Source organism: Zosterops lateralis (assembly GCF_965231275.1).
Source record: "Zosterops lateralis genome assembly, chromosome: 14".
NCBI classification, from domain to species: Eukaryota; Metazoa; Chordata; class Aves; order Passeriformes; family Zosteropidae; genus Zosterops; species Zosterops lateralis.
This window is the reverse complement of record NC_139774.1, coordinates 12357762-12363827: the sequence shown is the minus strand read 5'-3', so window position 1 is coordinate 12363827 and position 6066 is coordinate 12357762. Positions and strand designations below refer to the sequence as shown.

The 6066-nt window shown below is 42.6% G+C and overlaps 1 long non-coding RNA gene across 1 annotated transcript; it reads left to right on the top strand.

Annotated features, from left to right (window-relative positions):
- The first annotated feature begins 5381 nt into the window (after positions 1 to 5381).
- LOC310915279 lies at positions 5382 to 5801 on the top strand. The gene is made up of 2 exons (XR_014591157.1): positions 5382 to 5572; positions 5604 to 5801. It is a non-coding gene; the product is annotated as an uncharacterized lncRNA (long non-coding RNA).
- Positions 5802 to 6066: the final 265 nt, after the last annotated feature.

Below are 6066 nucleotides of genomic sequence, written 5' to 3'. Positions count from 1 at the left end.
GGGTAACTAGATAGGAAAAGTAATAAAGAGGGAAATATGTATATGTGGCTTGGAAGCTGCTCACCAAACCTCCAACCTTTTTTCCAGTGTGCCTGAAGGTCACAAATGTTTGGTTTTGGGGGAAAAACACAATAAGCAACAAACAAACTAACAAAATAACAAACAAAAAGAAAAAATATTTAAAAAAACAGGCAAAGCCAGATTGCAGTGAATCTATTCCATTTTGCCCAAAACTTCCCAGCATATAAATCTTGGCACAAACCCCCTTCATGGAGCTACTGTACTGCCTTCAGCAGCCTCCTCACAGCTCTGGAGACATTCAGCTGCACCAGGGCTCTTCCAGCACAAGAGCCTCTGCCAAGGAAAAACAATTTCCTCGTGTCCTTCCTCTCCCTCACTGTCACATTCCAAGCAAGGCAGAGCTTGGCCCAGGAGATGTTGCTGTGAGGAAGGAGCTCAGGCAATACAGGACTGATTCAGCAGCTTGGCACCTTACGCCAAAGCACTGGGCAAACACAACCTGTATTCATGGGGAGAGAGGAGACTCAGAGGTGACCAAGGGAAAACAAAGCTCTTAAAGAGAATTTGTGGGATGAGATGAACCTATTTAGGGCTATGTCAAATGTGAGAAGCAGGTGGCATAAATGAAAAAGCTCAGGAAAGGTCAAGCCTTGGAGCAGTTGAGCGAAGATCTCTTGGTGCAGGGAAGAACTGATATGAAACATATTCTTGCCAGAGGCAGCAGGGAAGAAAAATCAAGTAAATAGTTTTGAAGGAGTTGGAGGATGGATTCATCTCATTTTAAGCATCTAAACATGAAGTGTGTAACTTGGGCCTGTCATCCAGGCTCCCTCAACAGCAGAGAGAGAGAAAGACATTGTAGAGGGCAAGTAATCCTGGCTACCTGTGAAAATGCCTGTTAGCCTGAATCCAGGAACTGCCTCAGAGATGGGGAGAGGGAAATCCCAACCCTAATCACTGCAGAGCTCCTGAGAAGGTGACAAACATTTGCCAACATGAATTTAATGAGGTGTCTCCTTGGAGTGGCACCCCACCAAGTTTTAACAGAGACCATGTGGATGTGAGTCTGGCCATGTTCCAGCTTCAGCTAACCAGCAAAACTCAGCAAAAACAAAACAGAATGGTCTTTACTAGCCTTTAAATACCTGGGGGGGTTATTAAAAAATAAAAGGGGGAAAAAGAAAGATGAAAAAATACAAGGGAGATGATGAATAATAATGCAATAAATGAAGAAAATATATTATCTTCAATTCCTCTTTGCCTGGATCTGTAGTTATTTTAGAAGGGGATTGGGCTATGAGATAAATTTCATTTATTCCTAATAAAAGAAGAATGCTACATTTTTTTGACAAGTGCTCTTCCAATATGCCACCTGGATAGTTCTAGTAACAGGTAATAAAAATGAAATATGATAGGATTTCCAAGAAGATCCCAGCAGTTAACAAGGGAAACAATTTCATAGCTCTTCCTTAGGAGGTGCCCAGATTTCCCAGGGATAACGAGAAAGCTTTAATCAGTCCCTTTGCAGGGTGTGTAGGGGAGGTTTCCAAGATGTGGTTTTATACCTGTCTTGGTTGTAGCTGTTACTGAAGAAGCAGCAAAGTAAAATGAGAGCACTTGGCTGGATGAAAGCCAACTGCCTGTACTACTGAGCTGCAGTGGGGAGTGCTGGGGTTGGGGATCACAGAAGGAAAGACAAGGGGAGTTTTATTAGGAGCACCACAGGCTCAGCAGCTGCACTTATCCTGGGTCTAATTCTTATTTTACCTATGACAAACATGGTTTTAGCTCTTCTTGGCCCATGGACTGAGCCTGGTTGCAGACCCACACTGCTCCAAAGGCAGCCTGGTCTTGCACAGCCCTAATGGGCAGTTTGTTCTCCACAAATTTACATTTATACAGTGCCTTTATTGGATGTTATGAAAGCTGGCTGTGGAGAAGGAACATCCTGGAGATGCTTAAACAAATCATCCTTCTATCTTTTGACTCTACATTAAGGCACCAAGTGAATAAAAGGCATCAAATCTGCTATTTCTTCTCCTGGGCCAACTTCTGCTGACCTTTGCATTTTGTGTGAGTATCTCCTTGCTTTTCAAACACATTTCCCCATCCTAACAGAGCTGCCCCACCACTAAACCCCCAGCACAGTGGGACTGCAATGGAGCCAGGGGGAGCCTCTCTTTGCTGTTGTCTGCAGCCAACAGAACAGGGATGCTGTAGAAAGTGGCAGTGACTGTGCAATGCATAAATCATAGGGACAATATTGTCTCTTCCCTCTGCACAGATCCCATATATCACCATGACTCAGTGCAGATCTCCCAGTGGGGACTAATTCCAACTTTTAATGCACTTTCCATCTGATTCTCCTGCAACAACAGATGGGTCTCTGTCCTGAGATATTGCATTTTGCAAGCAATATATTAAGCACCTCTGTGTTTCAGTGCAATTGAGTTTGGGGACCCACTACTAATCCCATTTCAATGGTTTGGATTGTGCATTTTACCACTGACAAGACAAAACTCCTCCAGTCCAATGACCATCATCTCTTCCCCTCTCCTCTACTCTTCCTGGTTGTTTCACCAATCTTCCTGGATGTGATAAATCATGTAAATTTAATTTAGAGATTATACCCCTGGCTTTAGAGGCAGACAAGGTTAGCTCTCTGCTTGCAGCCTGTAGCCCACTAATCTTATAAAATTCCTCCATTCCCACTTGGCTGGAACTGCTGTTGGGGAGTGGAGGGAGGGCAATATCTATTCTATAAAGTGTTTTGGATTTTTGTTGGACACTTGCAGATGGCGTCCTGGCCACTGTCCAAGCTCCTACTGCTGCATAAGGATAAATCCTGGAGGTTTTCACAAGCCCACTGTATTACAAGCTTTATCTCAGCAGTACAAAGTTGGTGCTCCCATTTCCAAACTCTTCCCAGTCTCTCCAATCAGTTATAAATTTCTTTCAGGTACATTTTTCCAAAGACTGAGCAGCTCCTAAGTCCACAGCACTTCCCCTCTGTGCATGTTTGCTGCCTCCTTTCTGAATGACTGGAGGCCAACACTCCTTCCCTAAAGAACCATCATATCTGCAGAGGACATGGAGAAATAGGAGAATTCCTGATATCTACCAAAAAAAAAAAAGCATCATTCTTTGCCTTTCAGGATTTTCTGGCCCCAGGCTGAGGGTTACAAGCACTGACCAAACACATTATCCATGCAATCTTTCCTTCATCTATAAATTCCCTTTCTGAGGAAACATGTAGCACCAGCAGGGGATTAAAATCAGTTGTTTCATGGGCATCCCAGGTGGTTGTCTTTCATCTTCTTTCCTAATATTTCTGTTAGGCTTGGATAGTTTTTATTGGCTTTTTTCTCTTTGCTCTTTCTCACGCCTGAGCAGTTCTTGGCTTCAGCAGGCACAGGAGCAGCAGTTTTATGACATGCATTTTTTAATGTATCAAAACATGTTCTTTTGATCCATTTTTTAAAAAGCAAACTCTGCTCAGCAAAGGTTAATAAGTTTGATGTAAGAGAGGTCCAGATGCTGCTGAGAATCCAAACTCTCATCTTCAGAAGTCAGCGAGGCAAAACAAAAACCTTCTCAGCTACTGCCTATGCCACAAGAAATTGTTGGACCTTCTAAGAGCTGGCCCAGAGTGTTCTTTAGTGCTGACAGTTTGGCACATGTGAGAGAAGTTTATATGAAGTTGTGACAGCTATATGAGCTCCATAGCAGCTGCCCAGACAATTCACACTGGCAGGTTTCTATAGCTTTGAGGATCACACACAGGGAATGTGCTGGAAGCAAACACAGACCTCAGACAACCTGCACATCACACTCTCCTTATGTAGCAGCTCAGTATTCGCACATCTAACAGTAAAAAGAAATTGTCTCCAGCCCAAAGCCTGTGTTCTCTTTGCTGGGTGAGCCTTATGGAAAACAAAAGGTAGGGAAGGAACAGCATTGCAGGCAGCACTGACCCCCAGGATCCTCCAGTGCTGTGGCAGGACAGTGCCCACTGCAGCTTTGCCAGGACACCTGAGGTGCTTTGCAAGGACATGGCAAGTTCTCTTTGGCCTTTCACACAAGCCAAGTCATGTCACTAATGATTTTTATCAAGTTCTTAATATCTTTAGTCCACACTGAAGTCAGGCATCTCAGCTTGTTCCAAACTTTACAGACAAGGAGCTAAAAATTCTTTTATTTTACTTCTTTTCCTTCAATTCAATGAAGAAAATGTTGAATGTGCAAAACACATTTTGTTTTACTACTCCCTAAGTGGATTTCCCTAGGATTTACCTATCTACTTGCATAGGTATTAGGAGTTTTTAAAGAACTATTTGAATGGGAAAGCAGGAGACTTACCAGACAGAACTGGAGGGAGCATCCCACTGGTGGGAGAAGGCTGGGATTGGAGGCAGAAGATAATTTTGCAAATTTTGCACCTTGTTAGATTGCAGAGGAGCACCCAAGGAACTCAGGTCAAGAGCATCAGTAAGAGAAGAAGGACAGAGGGCCTGGAAAGCAAAAAAACATTTTAATTTAAATAACCACACAGCAGAGAGGAACTGGGCACATATATTAAGCTTAGTCAGGGTTTTAAACCAAGACCAGAACACCAGTTTAGAATTGTAGAATTGTCCAAGTTGGAAAATGTTTTTAAAATCCTCAAGTCCAACTGTTAAACCCAATACTGCCAAGTCAGCCACTAAAACATCTCCTTAATCACATCTACATGTCTTAAACACCTCCTTGAACAGCCAGTGCATCACAAAAACAGCTCCTGGCATCTCTTCACTGCACAGGGCACAGCACCACTGATCCAGATGCTCCCTGAACTAGGCTAATCCCAGATTTGTTTCAGAAAAGTTTTATGGATGTTACAGTTCATTTATTAACATGGGAAGGATGATGCAAAAATCCCAAAGCCAACAGAGGCTGGACAGACAACAGTGCATAACTGGCCCAGCTTGCCAAGAAATCAACAGGACAATTTTTATCACAGCACATTGCAATTTTTCATGGCAGTGATCAGAAATGAGTCAGTTTTTACAGCAGAATTGTTCTCAGCTTCTGCTTTCTCAGAGCAGCTGATGTCTCACAGAACCCTTTGGAAAACCACTCAGCCTTGCAGCTATCACTGCTTGTCCTTCCACACTCTCCCCTTTTTCCAGGAAGGAAAGTCACTGAGTCAAGTTGTGTTCTTTTCCCTTGACTTCACACTCAGCTCCCCAGCAGTGCAGATGGTGTCACCCACGAGGGGAGCTGAGCAAGAGCTGGAAAGTGGCAGCAAACTGGAAGGACAGGGCTGGGAAAGCCCTGGGATCAAGGAGGACTCAGAAAGGACACCAGGATTGTCTCATGATGCCACTGTTGTTGTACAAGGAAAATAATATCTCTTTTCTTAACACTGAGTCTCTTTGTTGACTTTAGTGTCAGTAAAAGCAGAGAAATGTTTAGAATCAAACCAAACCAAACCCTGCTGCAAAACCCTGTGTTTTCTAACACAGAGGACAAACCAAAGGAAAGGTTTCTACAAAGAAAATATCAGAAAACTGTGAAACCATCCTTTACAAAAATATTGAAAGGAAGAAAATTAATCACAGTAAACATCAAAAAATACTTTTAAATCCCTCACAGAGAGGCTACCATGACCTCAGCTCTGAAGATATCCACAAAGCAAAGTTAATATTCACCTGCCACATTGGATTCCAAAAGATACTTGCACAGGATGATATAGAAGGAGGGGGAATAACATAAGCAAAAAAAAAAAAAAAAAAAAGAAATTCCTTGCCTAAAAGCCACTTCATATAAAAATATCATCTTAAAACTATCCTATATTAATTTTTAAAGGTGCAATTTTAAATAGATAAGTTCAAAAATCTGGCGTAAGTCTCCCTCCTTCCAGATCAGTATTTAGAGCCTTTCACCTATGGAAAGGTTCTATTTTGAGGAGCAGCCCTGACAGCAGTGAAGCTGAATAAGGATAAATTTGAATAGTCAGAAAAGCATCATGCTTAGATGAGAACAAGGCCCTCCCAGGGGGTGGTG